Here is a 22142-nt window from a genome sequence, read left to right as displayed (position 1 = left end):
AGAGAAAAAAAGCATGTCACAGTTTTCTATGCAATTCCCACTTGACTTTGGAGCACAGATTTTACTGTAATAGTTTCCAGTACCTGTCACATTTGCAGAGCTCCTTTTGGACCAGTATATTGGAATTGCCCCCTCGGTGATCTGGGTTGGGAAACTGCGACCCTCATGGAAATCGTATAGATATATAGTGATCATGTAGAAAACAAAAGTATCTTCCAGAAATTCCAGCAATGTAAACATTGCAGAATGTAACTTGCATTTTTTATAATCACATGTAATTTTAGTACTGAATATACTGTGCCAAGCTTGCATCACTGTGATAATTGTCATCCTTAATAGATACCTACAGTCCATTGTTCTTTTGTGTATCACTACATCTATGAATACTAATGATGAGCAATGAGGTAGTATGCACATTGAATTAACCTGATAACCGTTCACCTGATGGGAAACCTGTTCTGACTGATAAGCAGCAACATTTCCATATTATTGTATGATAGATGCCATATAATAAGCCAACTCCTTACATTATGGAGCCTTTCACATCTCTTCTGATGTAAAGACTATCAAAACCAAAACATATAGAAACAAACAAGCCATAGAGACCCTGAAAGACAAGGCATGCAAAACCTTCTATGCCATCCTAAGGAAACTCTACCATCTGAAGCCACCAGTGAGGGTCTGGTTAAAAATCTTCGACTGATCTTCCTCCTGTATGGCAGCGAAGTCTGGGATACTCACACCTACCCAGACTGGTCAAGGTGGGATTCAAGCCCAACAGAAATATTCCACCTGGAATTCTACAAGCGCCTTCTCCAAGTCCATCGGAGCACCTACAACAGTGCTTTCCGAGCTGGGCAGATTCCCTCTACACCTAACGGTTCTAAAGAGGGCACTGTCATTCCGGGCTCACCTACGTAGGAGCAATCCAAGCTCCCATTACCATAAAGCCCTGACACATGTAGGTGAAACAGAAAAACCAGGACCCTCGGAACAGCTCACCCAAACCCAACCTGACCAGAACACCAATCACAGCAACCTGACAAAAGCCGGAATCAGGAAGATGGTAGACGAAGGCAAGGAGAGGTACGTAAGTGACTAGAAGAAAGACATCATCAGCTCACAGAAACTGACCATGTACCGGAGTTTACAGAGAGACTACAGACTGGCCCCATATCTGGAGAAACTCCCGGACCCCAGAGACCGCAAGATCCTGAGCCGATATAGACTCAGTGCCCACAGTCTGGCCATCGAATCCGGCCGACACAGGCAGAGCTACAAGCCCAGGGAGGAAAGGCTGTGCCAACACTGTGACCAGGAGGCCCTGGAGGATGAGACCCACTTCCTGCTACACTGCTCCAAGTACTCAGCAGTGAGGGACACTCACTTCAGGAGACTCTCACATCTCTTCCCAAATTTCATCACCATGAAGGAGGAAGAGAAAACATGTATGCTGCTGGGGAAGAAGAGAGAGCAGTGGAGATAGCAGCGCAATATGTGAGCGAATGTCATAGACTGCGAGAAAGAGAACTATGATATGCCATGAACTTCTATGGCCTCCACCCTGGAACTGCCCCATCCCCCCATCCACCTTCCCTATGCCATGGACTTCTATAGCCTCATCCTGGATCTGCCCCCATCCCCCCATCCATCTTCCCTATGCCATAGACTTCTATAGCCCCATCCTGGATCTGCCCCATCCACCTTTCCTACAACCCCTACCCAACATCCCTACAGTCCCTATCCCCATTCCCTTCTGTACACTTGCTTTGGCAAAACTAATGTGTATTTAGTCCTGCCAATAAAGCTTCTTTGAATTTGAATTTGAATAGAAACAGTTCGGACCAGAGAAACCTTATTGCGCTGCTGTTCGACATTGTCATATGAATATTCTAAAGAAAACCAAACCAGTAACTAGAGGTAGCAGGCTTGTTGAAAACATGGTTGTGTAATAATGGAAAGTGCCGTGTCCTTAAATGACACAGAAGAAAAAAAAACATAACACAGTAATAGTTTGCAATGGAAATGTCCATTTTAGTTAACAGATGGTTCTAATTTGACCTTTTTTTGTGCACCTCTGAAACCAATATTCTGCAGACCCCTCATGTAATTTGTAAACAACAGCTTGTGCCAGAAAGGGGCTAAAAATAACAAGCGCTATAGTCTAACTAGCTCTATCTATATCGATCTATCTATCTGCGTAAATGTATCTATATTTATCTTATCACATCTGTATCTATTTATCTGTATCAATCTATCTATTCTATCTATGATATATCTGTATCTTTATCGCTCTATATCGATATCAATCTATCAATCATGTCAGGCTTGTTCACCTGCTCACTCCCCTGTCTCCTGCACCATGTACCTTATTGAGATGTTGATATCATCTACAGTCATGGCCAAAAGTTTTGAGAATGACACAAATATTAATTTTTACAAAGTCTACTGCTTCATTTTTTCTAATGGCAATTTGCATATACTCCAGAATGTTATAAAGAGTGATCAGCTTAACAGCAATTACTTGCAAAGTCAATATTTGCCTAGAAAATGAACTTTATCCCCCAAAACACATTTCAACATCATTGCAGCCCTGCCTTAAAAGGACCAGCTAACATCGTTTCAGTGATTGCTCCATTAACACAGGTGTGGGTGTTGATGAGGACAGGGCTGGAGATCAATCTGTCATGATTAAGTAAGAATGACACCACCGGACACTTTAAAAGGAGGCTGGTGCTTGGCATCATTGTTTCTCTTCTGTTAACCATGGTTATCTCTAAAGAAACACATGCAGTCATCATTGCACTGCACAAAAATGGCCTAACAGGGAAGAGTATCGCAGCTAGAAAGATTGCACCTCAGTCAACAATCTATCGCATCATCAAGAACTTCAAGGAGAGAGGTTCCCTTGTTGCCAAAAAGGCTCCAGGGCGCCCAAGAAAGACCAGCAAGCGCCAGGACCGTCTCTTAAAAGTGTTTCAGCTGTGGGATCGGGCTACCAGCAGTGCAGAGCTTGCTCAGGAATGGCAGTAGGCAGGTGTGAGTGCATCTGCACGCACTGTGAGGCGGAGACTCTTGGAGCAAGGCCTGGTCTCAAGGAGGGCAGCAAAGAAGCCACTTCTCTCCAGAAAAAACATCATGGACAGACTGATATTCTGCAAGAGGTACAGGGAGTGGACTGCTGAGGACTGGGGTAAAGTCATTTTCTCTGATGAATCCCCTTTTCGATTGTTTGGGACATCTGGAAAACGGCTTATTCGGAGAAGACGAGGTGAGCGCTACCACCAGTCTTGTCTTATGCCAACTGTCAAGCATCCTGAAACCATTCATGTGTGGGGTTGCTTCTCAGCAAAGGGAATGGGCTCTCTCTCAGTCTTGCCTAAAAACACAGCCATGAATAAAGAATGGTACCAGAATGTCCACCGAGAGCAACTTCTCCCAACCGTCCAAGAGCAGTTTGGCGATCAACAATGCCTTTTTCAACATGATGGAGCACCTTGCCATAAAGCAAAGGTGATAACTAAATGGCTCAGGGAACAAAACATAGAGATTTTGGGACCATGGCCTGGAAACTCCCCAGATCTTAATCCCATTGAGAACTTGTGGTCAATCATCAAGAGACGGGTGGACAAACAAAAACCTTCAAATTCAGACAAAATAAAAGCATTGATTTTGCAAGAATGGACTGCTATCAGTCAGGATTTGATCCAGAAGTTGATTGAGAGCATGCCAGGGAGAATTGCAGAGGTCCTGAAGAAGAAGGGTCAATACTGCAAATATTGACTTGCTGCATTAACTCATTCTAACTGTCAATATAATCTTTTGTTACTCATAATATTGTTGCAATTATATTTCTGTATGTGATAAAAACATCTGACAAACACACATAAAAAACAGAGGGCAGCAGATCATGTGAAAATATAATATTTGTGTAATTCTTAAAACTTTTGGCCATGACTGTAATATGGATTGAAGGAATTCAACAAGAAAGACCTGGTGAGTGCTCCTTTTCTTTTCTTCTTGTCTGTGCAATATACCATTACTCCTTGTATAAGCACCACCCAGAAGAGGTCTTTAATTCTATAAGTGTGAGGAATCACTTGAAGTGAAAGAAGCACAGTCATCAGCCGATATATTTGGTGCCCAATCTTCCAAGTACACAGTACTTGAAACTATGTTAGTTGCAAAAAAAAGTACTGATTTATTTGCTGATGTGAGCAATGGTTTTACAAAGGCTCAGCAACTGGTACACAAGGGAACAATATAATGTCCCCCAAAGGATCTAGATTTGTTTCATTAGTCCATGAGGAAGAAGAGGAAGAAAATGAGGGGGAAGATGTCCCTCATGGCACAGCATCTAACTCCCAGGTGCACATTAATGTAGAGTTGATTTCCAAGCACACGGAGAGCACCCTTGGTGTAAAATTCTTTTGGGAATCCCCATCTTTAACCCGTTTATGACCTATGACGTTGATGTTGGCTCTGACGCTGAGCCCGCATCTTTTCTTGCACATGACAGCTGATTTGATTGATGTGCCCCTAATAGCCGCAGGTAGAATCATGATCCACCCAGGACTGTTAACTAGTTAAATGCTGCTGTCAATCTCTGACAGCTGCAGTTAACTTGCGCTTAACGAAAGCATGTCACTAATCCCACCCATCGGTACCCCTGTCACATGATCATGGGGCACTGATGGGTTGGCATGGCAAACAAGGTCTGCAGAAGACCCCCGAGCTTGTCATTGCTGATTTGCTATGGACGCCTGATCAGATGATCACAGCTTCAAGTCTTTGAGACTACTGAAGCAAGTAAAAAGTGTAAAAAAAAAAAAAGTTTTAAAAAAAGTCAAAAATATAATAATTCAAATCACCCCTTTTTCCCCAGTCAAATTAAAAAAATCCTCATATTTGGTATCACTGCACGTCTGATCTATCAAGATTTAAATAGATTAATCCGATCAATGAACGACGTAATTAGAAAAAAATTCAAAACACAAGAGTTACGTTTTCTTGGTTGCCGCAGCATTACAGTAAAATTCAATAACAGGTGATCAAAAGATCATATCTGCACCAAAATGATATCAATAAAAAATGTCAGCTCGGGGTGCAAAACATAAGCCCTCACCCAGCCCCAGATCCTGCAAAATGGAAACACTGCAGGTCTCTGAAAATGGTGCCATTTCTTTTTTTCTTCACCAACTCATAATTACCTGGAGAATCATAATTGCAGGTCAGTTTTAGCACTTAATTAACATGGGGGAAAAAAAACAGTTGTGGAATCCTGTACCCCCATAGCTCATAACCCCCATTACTACCCCTTCCTACCGCTGCCTATCTAATAAAAACTACAGCAATCTTTCCAACTTAAAAACTGTGCCATTGAAACCCAACCCCTGGCTTCCTCTCTCTGGAGCACTTTGGAATCCCCGCTCCATCTGCAATAAGCTTCATGTGATTCATGACCTCTTTCTTTCTCGCAATCTTGAATTTCTCGGCCTCACAGAAACCTGGCTGACACCGCCTCCCCTGCTGCGCTGTGTTACGGCAGCCTCCACTTCACGCACACTCATCGTCCTGGCAACAGACACAGTGGAGGAGTGGGTCTTCTCTTTTCTTCCAGCTGCACCTTTAACCCAATCCCACCTCTTCCCTCCCTAATCCTCCCCTCTTTTGAAGTCCACTCTGTCCGCATCTACTCTCCCTCCAACCTCCAAGTGGCCGTCATATACCTATCTCCAGGCCCGACCACTGCCTTCATTGACCAATTCTCGACCTGGCTTCTTCATTTTCTTTCAACTGACATCCTCACTATCATCATGGGTGACTTCAACATCCCCACTGATACCCTTCAGTCAGCAGCCTCCAAACTCCTGTTCCTTACTTCATCCTTTGGACTTACTCAGTGGTCCTCCTCAGCCACCCACACAGACGGACATACATTAGACCTGGTCTTCACCCGCCTCTGCTCTTTTTCTAACTTCACCACCTCCCCTCTCCCTCTATCTGACCACCATCTACTCACTTTCTCATCCCTGTCCTCCTTTCCCGGCACCCATGTCCAGCAACATGCGCACCCCCGCAGAAACCTTGCACAACTAGACATCCACACGATCTCTGACTCTATTCTACCACTGGCATCCATATCCTCACGCCAAGACACAGACAGTGCCACTGCTTTCTACAATGCCACTCTCGCATCAGCTATTGACACGGTCGCCCCTCTCGTTCATGGCAGAATGCGACGTACCAACAGACAACCCTGGCACAATAACACCACTAAAAAGCTCCAACAAGTGTCCAGGGCTGCAGAGCGGCATTGGAAGAAAACGCATTCGCAAGATGACTTCGCTGCATTCAAACAGGCAACACTCACTTTCAAATCTGCTAAACAGGCCTACTTCACAACCCTCATATCTTCCCTATCCTACAATCCCAAACAGTTATTCAAAACCTTCAACTCCCTCCTCCGCCCACCACTGCCCCCTCTAATCTCCCTCATCTCTGCTGAGGAATTTGCCACACACTTCAAAAATAAGATCGACCAAACAAGACAAGTCTTCATTGTTCAACCACCACAACCCCTTTGTATACCAGACCAATGCCCAAACCCCATAACCTCCCTCTCCAACATCATTGAAGGGGAGCTTAATCGCCTCTTATCCAAATCGCACCTCACAACCTGTGCACTTGACCCCATCCCATCCCACCTCCTCCCCAACCTCACCACCACACTTATCCCATCCCTAACCCATCTCTTCAACCTATCGCTAACGTCCGGTTCCTTCCCTTCTGCTTTTAAACATGCCACAATCACGCCTATCCTTAAAAAGCCAACCCTCGACCCAACCGCTATGTCCAGCTATCGCCCAATATCACTGCTCCCATTCGCCTGCATACTCCTGGAGCTGCACGTCCACGCTGAACTTTCCTCCCACCTCTCATCTAACTTGCTCCTTGACAATCTACAATCTGATTTCCGCCCCCATCACTCCACTGAGACAGCCCTGACCAAAATTACTAACGACTTACTTACAGCCAAAGCAAACGGACAATATTCTATACTCCTGCTTGTAGACCTGTCCTCTGCATTTGACACAGTTGACCACTGCCTCCTACTACAGATCCTCTCCTCCTTTGGCATCAAAGACCTCGCCCTATACTGGATCTCCTCATACCTTTCAAACCACACATTCAACGTCTCCCACTCCCACACTACCTCCTCATCCCACCCTCTCTCTGTTGGAGTCCCCCAAGGCTCTGTTCTAGGACCCCTACTCTTCTCAATTTATACCCTTGGCCTGCGTCAACTCATAAAGTCCCATGGATTCCAGCACCACCTTTATGCTGACGACACTCAGATCTACCTCTCTGGCCTAGACAGCACCTCTCTGCTGTCCAGAATCCCTGAGTGTCTATCAGCCATATCCTCCTTCATCTCCTCTCGCTTTCTCAAGCTCAATGTGGACAAATCTAAACTCATCATCTTTCCTCCATCTCACAGATCTTCCTTACCTGACCTATGTATCACAATAAATGACATCACGCTTTCCCAAGTACCGGAAGTCCGCTGCCTTGGAGTAACCCTTGACTCTGCCCTGTCCTTCAAACCTCACCTCCAAGCTCTTTCTACCTCCTGTCGCCTCCAGCTCAAAAATATTTCCAGAATCCACCCTTTCCTCAACCCTCAATCTACTAAAATACTTGTGCACGCCCTAATCTCCCGCCTCGACTACTGCAACATCCTTTTCTGTGGTCTCCCTGCTAACACCTTCGCACCTCTCCAGTCCATCCTTAACTCTGCTGCCCGACTAATTCATCTCTCTCCTAGCTACTCCTCTGCTTCTCCCCTCTGCCAATGTCTTCACTGGCTTCCATTCCCTCAGCGTATCCAGTTCAAATTACTAATACCGACCTACAAGGCCATCTATAACCTGTCTCCCCCATATGTCTCTGAATTAATCTCCCGATACCTTCCCTCACGTAATCTCAGGTCATCCCAAGACCTGTTTCTCTCCTCCACACTAATTCAATCCTCACCCAACCGCCTCCAAGACTTCTCCCGAATAGCCCCCATCCTCTGGACTTCTTTGCCCCAACATGTCCGACTATCAACCACATTCGGATCCTTCAGACAGAACCTGAAAACCCACCTCTTCAAGAAAGCCGCCTACAGCCTGCAATGACCCCACTACCTCCTCACCACTACCAGAGCTATCACCTCAACCAACACTGGAACTGCTGCAACCCCCCAACCAACTGTCTCCTTCCCCACCATCCTGTAGCATGTAAGTCCAAAAGGGCAAGGTCCTCTCCCCTCTGTATCAGTCTGTCATTGTAAGTTTGTTTACTGTAAGTGATATGCAAAATGTGCCATGGAATAAATGGCGCTATAACAATAATAATATCTGTAATTTGTATGTAACCCCTTTTTATCTACAGCACCATGGAATCAATGGTGCTATATAAATAAATAATAATAATTGCACTTTTTTTTGCAATTTCACCGCATTTGGCATTTTTTCCCCGTTTTCCACTATATACTAAAATCAATGGTGTTGTCACAGGTTTACCGAGATAGAGAGGGGCAAGAAGACCACAGTGTCTGATTTTACGTACTCCTGCACTGATTAGAAGCACTTCTTCATATTAAAAAGTACACGTTTCCATTAGTAGTACAAGGGTTAAACTGTTTAGCATAGAGTTTCTGAAACATACCTGCTTGAATGTTCTCAGCTGTTCAGTATTGGCCACTCCCCTCTCTTATATATACTCGCTTCTGGCAATCTGGATTGCCAATGTTAGTCTTATACTGCCTGGTGTGGAGTGGTGGTGTCGGTTGTTGCTTGGTATTTCAGCTATGTGCAAATCCCCATCCTCTCCTATTTGGTTTGCCTTCGGTTTCTACCGAGTGTTCCTCTCTGTTGTCTGTGAGTGCATATTTGAATGTTTGGTATTTTCATTTATCCCTGTACTTCCTCAATTGTTAGTCTGGTTTATGTATATACATACACTATTACTCCCCACCACCCTGAGTGGATAGCTGATTCAGGAGTTCTGCAAGGTACGTGGCCCTAACATCTTCACCATCAGAAGTAATCCAGGGAGCAGGGATAGCTAGGGATCCCCTGGCCCCACGTATTCCAACAACAGAGTTGTAACAGATGTCACACAGACATATTGAAGAAAAAATAATAAAGTTATAGCTCTGGGAAGGAGAGCAAAACAATGGAAATACAAAAACAGAAAATCCCAAGGTTGTGAAGGGGTTAATGTATGTTTTGAATGCTGTTCAGGAGACCATTCTGACAATCCATGATGCGCAAAAAAATGGCAGAGCACACAACTGCTGTGGATGGGAGAGTAAGTGAGCTGGAGGAGAACCTCCTTCCTGTCCACAGAGACATTCAGAGTCACAAGCAAGCAGTTGCTGCTTTAATGGCCAAGACTGATCATCTGGAAAATCACCCGTGGCATAATAATATTAGGCTGGTGGGTGTCCATGAAAAGATAGAAGGGAGAGACCTGGATGGCTTTTTTGAAAGTGGCTGATAGATAGGAAAGAAGTCCTTATTCCTTTGTTTGCTGTGGAAAGGCCCCACAAGGTTCCCACGAGACCTGGCCCAGTGGAACGGCTTCCTAGGCCTATCCTGAATAAAATCTTTTATTACAAAGACCGGGATATCATACTAAGGAAGGCACAGGCGAAACAGGACATATGACTTGGAGGGCAGAGAGTATCCCTTTTTCTCTGTGGAAGTCCATGGTAAAAGATCCCTGTACTTAGACATTAAAAAAAGAAAGAGGTCACTTGGGCTGCAATATTTCATGATTTACCCTGCGAAACTGAGAATGATTTTGTTGGGTTCCTCCTTTTCCTTTGAATCACCTGAAGATGCTCTGAGATGGTGTAGTACTCGCAGGTACGGGGGATGCAGTGACGAGGCGTGAGACGGTTTGAGCTTTAAGGTGTAACTTTTATATCTATAGATGCCTTTGGGGCTGTCTTGACCAACCGAACAAGCTAACAATAACTGCCCACGCAGGGGATCAATACAAGAAACACACGGTAATGCGAACACGACTAACCTGGCAAAGGCCGGTCACTATAGGGCCACGGTATGGCCGACTACGGGTCCCTAGTTATAAAAGTGTCACTTATCCTATCTGACGTCTGGCAGGGTCCTGAACGATGATGCTTCGGCGTTGCAGCCGCTGGGCCCAGCCGACGAGGATCTGACGAAGACTTCGGGTGTTCCTGTGCCCAGGCGAGGTGGGGGCACAACAGGCCCCGGAAGAGATCCGCAAGGCAGCGCCCCCCGGCGGAGGCGATGCAGTGCCGCTTGGGGGCAGGAAAATGGAGGCCGCAGCCCCGAACGGTGCTGCAGGGACCGCGGCTGGCAGAGGACAGGCCGCAGCCGCGAACTGGAGTGAGGCGGCGTCGACATCGGGTGGCAGCAGGTAGGCCGCAGCCGCGAACTGGAGTGTTGGCGTCATCTGATGGGGACGGGAGCTGATGGGCCGCACCCGCGGGGTGGAGTCAGACGGTGGCTGCCGCAGTCGGACCGCACCCACTGGGCGGAGTCGAGCGTTGGCTGACGTGGACAGGCCGCACCTGCGGGGTGGAGTCAGGCGGTGGCGGCCACTAGGAGCGCGGCTGAACGGTCGGCATCTGACTCCTGGACAGCTAGGTGCCGTCTCCCTTCTGCCTGTGGTGAGTCTCCCTGCAGTCTCTCTGGTCGCTGCTCTCCCCGCTCTGCTCTGGCTCTGGCTTTTGCTCTGGCTCTCTGGCGCTTCCTGGCTTCCTTCCTCCACCTCTCCTGTTCTGCTGACTCACTGTGACTAGCATTCCCCGCCCCTTTTATATTGGCTCCTCCCCCAGCCCACCTGTCAGTCTCCACGGTCCATCCCTGAACTCTGTTCCCCGGAAACAGTTTCCCCCGGAACCTAGGTGATGGTCCCCTTGGTTCCGACCCGGACACTCGGCGGGGACCCTCTCTCCCACAATGGTTGGACTCTAATGGCAGATCCAGCAGGAGGCTCCACAAGCTAAAAGGGGCTGAAATTATTCAAATTCTTGAGAGCACTGGAGGTTTGATGACTAAAATGTGGGGTAATTGAAGTTTATGTCACATATGCTTTCTCCCTAACAGGTTCAATGTGGAAGTTGTGAGTAATAATGTGTTATGGTTCATGGCACATACTGTATATGCAAGTTATATGGTTTACTTTTAGTGCGGCAGGCTCCATGTAGGAAACAATTGATACAGAATATTTTATTTGTGGTATTTTTTATTGTAGAGCATGCACCAAATGGTTCTGATCTGCTTTAGGCTCCATGCCTTACTGGTAAGAGTAGGTTCATACTGTTTGAGGGAGGGAAGGGGGATGTTTGTTAGCTGGGATGAGAGGAAAGCCTATCTGCTGTGCAAAACTGCTACAGTCTGGATTATATGGTGGGAAAAATATCTGGAATGGGTGAAAAGGATCGTTGCATTTATTCACTACTTTAGTAAATGGGTGTAAGAGTTAATTTTATATCTTAGAATTATCTTAGAATATAAAAGGTTTGAGGAACAATTCCAAAAGACACGCAATATTTGAATATCTCAAAAAGATCAACCCGGCAATAGGGCTACAGGAGACGTATATGACAAAAGGTCTTAATTTAATGCACAGGTCCTGGATGAGGTTTAGTCTGCACTCTGTCTATTCCAACTACTCTAGGATAATCTGTCTTATAGTGCATAAAAGTATTCTCTTTAAATGTATAATCACCTTGAAAGATGATGAAGGGATGTTTGTAGGTGTCGCTTGATTTCTCATTTTGAATGTGTGTTGTAGTATATTTTCCCCCTCCCTACTCTAACAATCCGCTCACAAAAATATCTGATGAAACTGTCAGAGTGTCCAGATATTCCTGTAATAATTAAGGGAGACTTTAATAATATATGTAATCCTTTTAGAGAGAAATTTGCTGCAGGAAGAATTTTCGGCCCCCCTTTGAGTTCTTTATTAAGGAGGTGGGCCTTTTTATTATCTGGAGAGAGCGGTTTCCTAACTGAAAGGTCTACTCCTGTGCCTCATCGACATATCAATCCTTTTTAAGAATTGATTTGGTACTACAGTATGTAATCCTTCTATGATTCTGGGGCTAGTTTACAAAGAATATTCTCCTAGGTCATTATCAGAACACTCGCCTCTATGGTTTCAGCTGAAGGTGGATCTGATGAGGTCTAGATCCTCACAAGGGGGAAGGCTTAAAATTATTTACTGTAACAACAGTCAATTGACAGGAAGCAACTATCAGAATTTTTTTCCACTAAATTGGGCTCGGCACGCATAAGTGTGGTATAGGATGCCATGAAGCCCTTCTTGAGGGGTGTGTTAATAAAAGAAATAAAGTTTGCTAAGGATAACTCACAAAAACTCTAAAAATCCCTGAGTGTCTATTGGCCATATCTTCCTTTTTTTATCACACTTTCTAATGTGTTTCTAAAGGTTGAACTTGATGGACCCAGGTCTTTTTTCTTTTCCAAAGATTTTATTCTTTTAAACAATGGGGAGAGGGGAAGACAGGGGGGGAGGGGGGGAGGGATGGAATGGGAAGAGAAGGAGAGATAAGGGGAAGTAGGGAAATTACAAGTTGACATCATGTACAGAAAATGCAAAACATGCATTAATGATGTCATTTTACAAACGTAGCTTGCCAACACCTAAATATGTAGAATACAAGATTGTACAATAGAATAATAGCAATAAAGAACATAAAAACACACAAATGAGTATAATGAGTGTCATTACAGATCTAACCCTATGTCAAATAGTAGATACAAGATCAGTTATGTCAGAGGCAAAACTAAAACAGCTTTTCTTTTATCGAGATTACTAAGTGATAAAGGATTCATTCAAGTAATAGGAGTAGGGAAAGTTTGGCCCCATTTAGACCATTTCCTGTAGAAGTTACTGAATTGGTCATTAGCCAATGCGAAATGCAACTCATGGGATCTATGTTGTGCGATCAACTGTAAGATATCATCAACTTTGGGAAGGAAACGGTTCTTCCAATGGAATGCAATGGAATTTTTTACCACAAGACAAACATGGATGACTATATCTTTTAAGGCAGGGTCCAATTCCTCTAGATTAAGGGAAAGTAGGGCCGAGTGAGGTGTGAGGGTTGTGGTTTTGCCTGTAAGTTTGCTAATGATGCGGGAGGAGATCTGCGACCACAAGATACTAACCGTTGGGCAACTCCAGAAAACATGTAGGATGTCTCCCTTCTGACAGCAGTCCCTCCAGCATAGAGGCGAGTTTGTAGTCCCAATATGGGCAAGTCTATTGGGGGTATAGTACCAACGTGATACAACCTTAAAATGGGTCTCCTGCAATGACATAGAGAGTACGGAGTGATATGATAAAGAGAGAGAGTCCCCAGGTCTTTTTTCAACCTATATAACTATATATGTGGATAAAACTAAACTCATCATCTTTCTTCCATCTCACCTAACTCCCTTACCTAATCTGTCATAATAAATGATATCACACTTTCTCCTGTTCCTCAAGTCCGCTGCCTCAGAGTAACCAACGACTCTGTCCGGTCCTTCAAACTGCACATACAAGCTCTTACCACCTCCTGCCGCCTCAAACTCAAAAATATTTCCAAAATCCATTTTTAACTCAATCATTATTCTAATAAAATGTTAGTGGATGCCCTCATCATCTCCTGCCTTGGCTACTGCAAAATTCTCCTCTGTGACCTCCCTGCTAACACTCTCTCACCTCTCCAGTCCATCCTTAATTCTGCTGCATGACTAATCCACCTCTCGCCTCACTATTCCTCCACTTCTCCCCTCGGCAAATCCCTTCATTGACTCACAATTCTCAAATGTATGAAGTTCAAACTATTGACATTGACTTGCAAAGCCATCCATAATCTGTCTCCTCCATATATCTCCAAACTAATTTCCCGTTACCTTCCAACATGCAACATTCAGTACTCTTAAGACCTCCTTTTATCCTCCACACGTAGGCGTTTCTCACCCAATCATCTCCAAAACTTCTCCCGAGTATCCCCCATACTCTGGAATACTGTGCCCCAACACATCCCATTATCCTCCAGTTTCAAAACTTTCAGATGGAACTTAAAAACACATCTCTTCAAACAAGCTTACCGCCGGCACTAATCCGTTGACACCTCCCCATAACTGGAGCTGCTGCAACCCCCCCAAACTATTATTTCCTGCCTCATTGTCCGGTAGACTGTAAGTCCGCAAGGACAGGGTCCTCTTCCCTCTGTACCAGTCGGTCATTGTTACTTTGTTCACTGTAATTTATATTTGTATTTTGTATGTAACGCTCTCTCATGTACAATAGCACCATGGAATCAATGGTGCTCTAAAAAGAAATAATAATATATATCATCAAAAATACAAAGCTAGATAGATACAGTGGGGAAAATAAATATTTCATACACTGCCAATTTTGCAAGATTTCCCACCTACAAAGAATTCAGAGGTCTGTAATTTTTATCATAGGTACACTTTAACTGTGAGAGACAGAATCTAATAAAAAACAGAAAATCACATTGTTTGATTTTTAAAAGAAGCCCTCCTACTCTGTACTCATTACCTGTATTAATTGCGCTTGTTGAACTTGTTAACTGTGTAAAAGACACCTGTCCACACACTAAATCAATCAATCTCCAATCTCTCTACCATAGTCAAGACCAAAGAGCTGTCTAAGGACACCAGGGACAAAATTGTAGACCTGCACAAGGTTGGAATGGGCTACAGGACAATAGGCAAGCAGCTTGGTGAGAAGGCTAAAACTGTAAGAACAATTATTAGAAAATTGAAGAAACACAAGATGACTCTCAATCTTCCTTGGTCTGGGGTTCCATGCAATATCTCACCTCGTGGGGTAAAGATGATTGTGAGAAAGGCAGGAATCAGCCCAGAACTACACGAGAAGACCTGGCCAATGAGCTAAAGAGAGCTGGAATCACAGTCTCAAACATTATCTCTAGTAACACACTACGCTGCGATGGATTAAAATCCTACAGGGCACACAGGGTCTCCCTGCTCACACAAGCACATGTCCAGGATCGTGTGAAGTTTTCCATTGACCATCTGTACAATCCAGAGATGAGTCCAAAAAAGAACTTCTTGGTTTCAACTTCACTTGCTGTTTTTGGAGGAAGAAGAAGGATGAGTACAACCCCAAGAACAACGTCGCAACCATGAAGCATGGCGGAGGAAACATCACACTTTGGTTATGTTTTTCTGCAAAGGGGACAGGATGATTGCACCATATTAAAGGTAGGATGAATGGGGTCATGTATTGCTAGATTTTGGCCAACAACCTCCTTCCCTCAGTAAGAGAATTGAAGATGGGTCGTGGCTCGGTCTTCCAGCATAACAATGACCTGAAACACACAGCCAGGGCAATTAAGTAGTGGCTCACTAAGAAGCATTTCAAGGTACTGTAGAGGCCTAACGAGTCTCCACACCTGAACCCAATAAGAAATCTTTGGAGGGAGCAGATACTCAATGTTGCCCAGCAACAGCCCCGAAATATGAAAGATTTGGAGAAGATCTGTATAGAAGAGTGGGTCAAAATCCCTGCTGCAGTGTGTTTAACCCCTTCCTGACATCAGACGTACTATCCCGTCCATGGGACCTGGGCCCCTATGCCCATGGATGGGATAGTACGTCTCAGCGATCAGCGGCTCCCACGTGGTGAGCGCCGCTGATCGCGGCCGGGTGTCAGCTAATTATCACAGCTGACACCCGGCACAATGTGTCAGGGGCAGTTACGGACCGCCCCCGACACGTTAACCCCTTGCACACCGCGATCAAACATGATCGCGGTGTACTGGGGGTTAAAGGGAAGCATCGGCAGGAAGGGGGTTCCCTCCGTACTTCCCTGAGCCCCCCACGGCAGCGCAATGTGCAGCGCTGCTGCGGGGGGCTCCTTCCCTGCAGGCCCCCGAATCCAAGATGGCGACGGGGGCCTTCGGGGGCCTGCAGGGAGCCGGTTTCCTCAGTGCCTGCAAAGCGCAGGCATGAGGAAGTCTGCAGCAGTGCCTGTGACAGATCGCTGATCTGTCACAGTGATCTGTGATGTGACAGATCAGCGATCTGTCACAGGACAGTGATGTCCCACCTGGGACTATGTAATAAAGTTAAAAAAAAAAAGTGTTAAAGTAATTTTAAAAAAATTCCCCCAATAAATCCATTTTTTTGAAATAAAAAAAACAAACAATAAAAGTACACATATTAGGTATCGCTGCGTCCGTAACGACCTGCCCTATAAAACTGTCCCATTAGTTAACCCCTTTAGCGAACCCCTTAAAAAATAAAAATAAAAAACGAAGCAAAAAATAATGATTTATTATCATACTGCCAAACAAAAAGTGCAATAACACGCGATCAAAAAGACGCATATAAATATCCATGGTACCGCTGAAAACGTCATCTTGTCCCGCAAAAAACGAGCTGACACACAGCATCATCAGTGAAAAAATAAAAAAGTTATAGCTCGCAGAATAAAGCGATGCAAAAATAATTATTTTTTATATAAAATAGTTTTCATTGCATAAAACCGACAAAACATAAAAAACGACCTATCGCTGTAACCGTACTGAACCGAAGAATAAAACCGCTTTATCAATTTTACCGCACACGGAACGGTGTAAACGCACCCCCCCCAAAAGAAATTCATGAAACGCTGGTTTTTGTTCATTCTGTGTCCCAAAAATTGGAATAAAAAGCGATCAAAAAATGTCACATGCCTAAAAATGGTACCAATAAAAATGTCAACTCGTCCCGCAAAAAATAAGACCTCGCATGACTCAGTGGGTCAAAATACGGAAAAATTATAGCTCTTAATATGTGGTGATGCAAAAACTACTTTTACAATAAAAAGCGTCTTTTAGCGTATGACAGCTGCCAAAAATAAAAACCTCCATAAATGGTAAATCAAACCCCCCGTTATCACCCCCTTAGTAAGGGAAAAATAATAAAATTAAAAGAAAATGTATTTATTTCCATTTTCCCATTAGGGTTAGGGTTAGGGCTAGGACTAGGGTTAGGGCCAGGGCTAGGGTTAGGGCTAGGGTTAGGGCTAGGGTTAGGGCTGAGATTAGGGTTAGGGGTGTGTTGGCATTAGGGTTGGAGTTAGAATTGGGGGTTTCCACTGTTTGTGCACATCAGGTGCTCTCCAAATGCAACATGGCATCTGATCTCAATTCCAGCCAATTCTGAGTTGAAAAAGTCAAATGGTGCTCCTTCCCTTCCAAGCTCTGCCATGCACCCAAACAGTGTTTTACCCCCACATGTAGGGTATCAGCCTACTCAGGACAAATTGCAAAACAACTTTTGGGGTCCAATTTCTCCTGTTACCATTAGGAAAATAAAAAATTGGGGGCAAAAATATCATTTTTGTGGAAAAAAATGATTTTTTTATTCTCACTCCCGGGCGTTATAAACTTCTGTGAAGCACTTGGGGGTTCAAAGTGCTCACCACACATCTAGATAAGTTCCGTGGGGGGTCTAGTTTCCAAAATGGGGTCACTTGTGGGGAGTTTCAATAGTTTAGGTACATCAGGGGCTTTCCAAACGCACATGACACCCGCAGACCATTCCATCAAGTCTGCATTCCAAAACGTCACTACTTCCCTTCCGAGCCCCGACGTGTGCCCATACAGTAGTTTTCTCCCACATATGGGGTGTCAGCGTACTCAGGACAAATTGGGCAACAACGTTTGGGGTTCAATTTCTCCTGTTACCCTTGGGAAAATAAAAAATATTGTGGACTAATTGATCATGTTTGTGGAAAAAATATGATTTTTTTTATTTTCATGCCCGGGCATTATAAACTTCTGTGAAGCCCTTGGGGGTTCAAAGTGCTCACCACACATCTAGATAAGTTCCTTAGGGGTCTATTTTCCAAAATGGGGTCATTTGTGGGGGGTTTTCACTGTTTAGGTACATTAGGGGCTCTCCAAAGGCAACATGACACCCGCAGACCATTCCATCAAAGTCTGCATTCCAAAATGTCACTACTTCCCTTCCGAGCCCCAACATGTGCACATAAAGTAGTTTTCTCCAACATATGGGGTATCAGTGTACTCAGGACAAATTGGACAACAACTTTTGGGGTCCAATTTCTCCTGGTACCCTTGGGAAAATAAAGCAATTGGTGACTAAAAGATCATGTTTGTGGAAAAAATACAAATTTTTTATTTTCACGCCCGGGCGTTATAAACTTCTGTGAAGCACTGGAGGGGTCAAAGTGCTCACCACACATCTAGATAAGTTCCTTGGGGGGTCTAGTTTCCAAAATGGTGTCATTTGTGGGGGGTTTCCACTGTTTTGGTACATCAGGGGCTTTCCAAACGCGACATGGTGTCAGATCTCAATTCCAGCCAAAAACGTCAAATGGCGCTGCTTCCCTTCCGAGCTCTGCCTTGCGCCCAAATAGTGGTTTACCCCTACATGTGGGGTATCAGCGTACTCAGGACAAATTGCACAATAACTTTTAGGGTCCTGTTACCCTTGGTAAAATAAGAATTGAGGGTGAAAAGATCATTTTTGTGGAAAAAATATGATTTTTTAATTGTGCGGCTGTATATTATAAACTTCTGTGAAGCCCTTGGGGGTTCAAAGATCTCACCACACATCTAGATAAGTCCCTTGGGGGGTCTAGTTCCAAAATGGGGTCATTTGTGGGGGTTTACACTGTTTGGTACATCAGGGGTTTTCCAATCGCGACATGGTGTCCGATCTGAATTCCAGCCAATTTTGCATTGAAAAAGTCAAACGGCTCTCCTTCCCTTCTGAGCTCTGCCATGCACCGAAACAGTGGTTCCCCCCACATATCAGGTATCAGCGTACTCAGGACAAATTGCACAATAACTTTTGCAGTCCAGTTTCTCCTGTTACCCTTGGTAACATAAAAAAAATTGAACCTGAAGCATTTTTTTGTGAAAAAAAGTAAGATGTTCATTTTTTTTTAAATATTCAAAAAATTCCTGTGACCACCTAAGGGGTTAATAAACTTCTTGAATGTGGTTTTGAGCACCTTAAGGGGTGCAGTTTTTATAATGGTGTCACTTTTGGGTATTTTCTATCATATAGACCCCTCAAAGTGGCTTCAAATGTGATGTGGTCCGTAAAAATGAAATGGTCTTGCAAAAATGAAAAATCGCTGGTCAATTTTTAACCCTTATAACTTCCTAACAAAAAAAAATTTTGGTTCCAAAATTGTACTGATGTAAAGTAAATATGTGGGAAATGTCACTTATCAAGTTTTTTGTGTGCCGTATCTCTGTGATTTAAGGGCATAAAAATTCAAAGTTGGAAAATTGCGAAATTTTCACCAAATTTCCATTTTTTCACAAATAAACGCAAGTTATTTGAATGAAATTTTACCACTAACATGAAGTAAAATATGTCACGAGAAAACATTGTCAGAATCACTGGGATCCATGGAAGCGTTTCAGAGTTATTACCTCATAAAGGGACAGTGGTCAGAATTGTAAAAATTGGCCCGGTCATGAACGTGCAAACCACCCTTGGGGGTGAAGGGGTTAAACTTGGTCAAGAACTACAGACAACGTCTGACCTCTGTAAGATAAAGGTTCTGTACTAAATATTAAGTGCTATTTTTCTACTGTATCAAATACTTATTTCATGCAATAAAATGCAATTAACTCTGTAAAAATCATATAGTGTGATTTTCTGAATGCTTTTTTTTAGATTCCTTCTCTCACAGTTGAAGTGTACCTACGATAAAAATTACAGACCTCTCCATTCTTTCTGGTGGGAAAAATTGTAAAATAGGCAGTGTATCAAATACTTATTTTCCCCACTTTAGATATACATGCCAGTGCTAACCTGCTGTGACTGCAGCGTGATATTCAAGCTCAAAAATGCAGCAGAATTTTTCAAGATGCAGGATCCTAATGTATGTAAATATCCATTCACTGTAGTTCACTGTGCTTTAATGTATATGATGCTAACATACATTTTTATTAAATGATGTCCAAAGGTACCATAATTCATTTTAGGTGGTCAGTTACTGCACGCTAACAATACTTCTGTACATCACTAGACTCACCTCTCTCCTCTTGGCCTACAAATTGCATGCAACATTCAGGTGCAATTAAAACGATTCAACCCCAATGCAAATTGGTTTATTGCAAATTGCAGAAAGTTTGTCAATTTTGCTAACTGACCTAATTAATTGTAGGTAGGACCAGACATTTTTTGGTACTTATTCAAAACTAAAATTTAAGAATAGTGCTAGACAATATGAAGGCAGTCACCACCTCTAAACACACTACAAAATGAAAATTTACTCAAATATCACACTTAACAGTGTTTGTAATAAGACTAGTTTTTATCATTTTATTAATTATATTAGTAATATATTATTCTTTATGTAACTGTACTTTGCTATTTATTTATGAGGGTTTTAAAAAACAAAAAAAGAAACAGGCTAAAATGGTATCAAATAGTAAAATAACTGATAATTATTTATTCCTCTGCTAGAGCTTGAGCAATGGTGTCAAGTCCATCGTTCACATGACCACTGCAGCCAATCGGTCCTCCTGGCACTGGTAAGTAATGCTAATTTTAATATTTTATATCAATCCATGCCTTTAATGCATTTAAAAAAAAATCTCAGGCAACTTCTATATTGCTTTTAGTATAGTAGGTGACCACATGATATCAAGGTTACAAACCTGGGAAAGTATATCACTCTGTCAGGAGTTTGGATATCACCAGTTGATGTTCCAAGTCAGTTTCCTCAAAAGTCAGGATGAGCAAAAAGAAAAAAAAGAGATGAACAATGGACAAAGAAAAGTTTCATTAGCGTTTGAGTGTAAATGGCGATATCACTGTGCTGATGGGTTCTCTGCTGAAGACAATGATATTGTCATGTTTTGATGCCTATCAAGTTTTCTGCTTTCACATGGATCAGAATCAGGCTTGGACTGGACCATAGTGGTACAGGGGAATCCCCCGGTGGGTCACTGTGCAAATCAGGGCCCCCAACCTTACTGTATGGGTAGTACTTTTCATAATTCACTTGATTCACTCTTTTCAGAAAAAAAAGCAGCATCTCATCATTCATTAACCAAACTACCCAGTTTATTATTATATAGAGATACAGTGGGGAAAAAAAGTATTTAGTCAGTCAGCAATAGTTCAAGTTCCACCACTTAAAAAGATGAGAGGCGTCTGTAATTTACATCATAGGTAGACCTCAACTATGGGAGACAAACTGAGAAAAAAAAATCCAGAAAATCACATTGTCTGTTTTTTTTTCATTTTATTTGCATATTATGGTGGAAAATAAGTATTTGGTCAGAAACAAGCAATCAAGATTTCTGGCTCTCACAGACCTGTAACTTCTTTAAGAGTCTCCTCTTTCCTCCACTCATTACCTGTAGCAATGGCACCTGTTTAAACTTATTATCAGTATAAAAAGACACCTGTGCACACCCTCAAACAGTCTGACTCCAAACTCCACTATGGTGAAGACCAAAGAGCTGTCAAAGGACACCAGAAACAAAATTGTAGCCCTGCACCAGGCTGGGAAGACTGAATCTGCAATAGCCAACCAGCTTGGAGTGAAGAAATCAACTGTGGGAGCAATAATTAGAAAATGGAAGACATACAAGACCACTGATAATCTCCCTCGATCTGGTGCTCCACGCAAAATCCCACCCCGTGGGGTCAGAATGATCACAAGAACGGTGAGCAAAAATCCCAGAACCACGCGGGGGGACCTAGTGAATGAACTGCAGAGAGCTGGGAACAATGTAGCAAGGCCTACCATAAGTAACACACTACGCCACCATGGACTCAGATCCTGCAGTGCCAGACGTGTCCCACTGCTTAAGCCTGTACATGTCCGGGCCCATCTGAAGTTTGCTAGAGAGCATTTGGATGATCCAGAGGAGTTTTGGGAGAATGTCCTATGGTCTGATGAAACCAAACTGGAACTGTTTGGTAGAAACACAACTTGTCGTGTTTGGAGGAAAAAGAATACTGAGTTGCATCCATCAAACACCATACCTACTGTAAAGCATGGTGGTGGAAACATCATGCTTTGGGGCTGTTTCTCTGCAA

General features: G+C 43.5%; 1 long non-coding RNA gene across 1 annotated transcript in view; it reads left to right on the top strand.

The window, feature by feature from the left end:
• The window catches only part of LOC141063595 (uncharacterized), a 1081275-nt gene extending 1060652 nt beyond the window's left edge, over nt 1-20623 (top strand). The window contains exon 6 of the long non-coding RNA XR_012224903.1: nt 20556-20623. This is a non-coding gene — a long non-coding RNA (uncharacterized lncRNA). The remainder of the gene's footprint in view (nt 1-20555) is intronic.
• Nucleotides 20624-22142: the final 1519 nt, after the last annotated feature.

Source organism: Dendrobates tinctorius, unplaced genomic scaffold, assembly GCF_039654945.1.
Source record: "Dendrobates tinctorius isolate UK_male_01 unplaced genomic scaffold, ASM3965494v1 ptg000250l, whole genome shotgun sequence".
In the NCBI taxonomy this organism is placed as follows: Eukaryota; Metazoa; Chordata; class Amphibia; order Anura; family Dendrobatidae; genus Dendrobates; species Dendrobates tinctorius.
The sequence above is the reverse complement of the archived record's forward strand: the minus strand, read 5'-3'. Positions and strand labels throughout refer to the sequence as shown.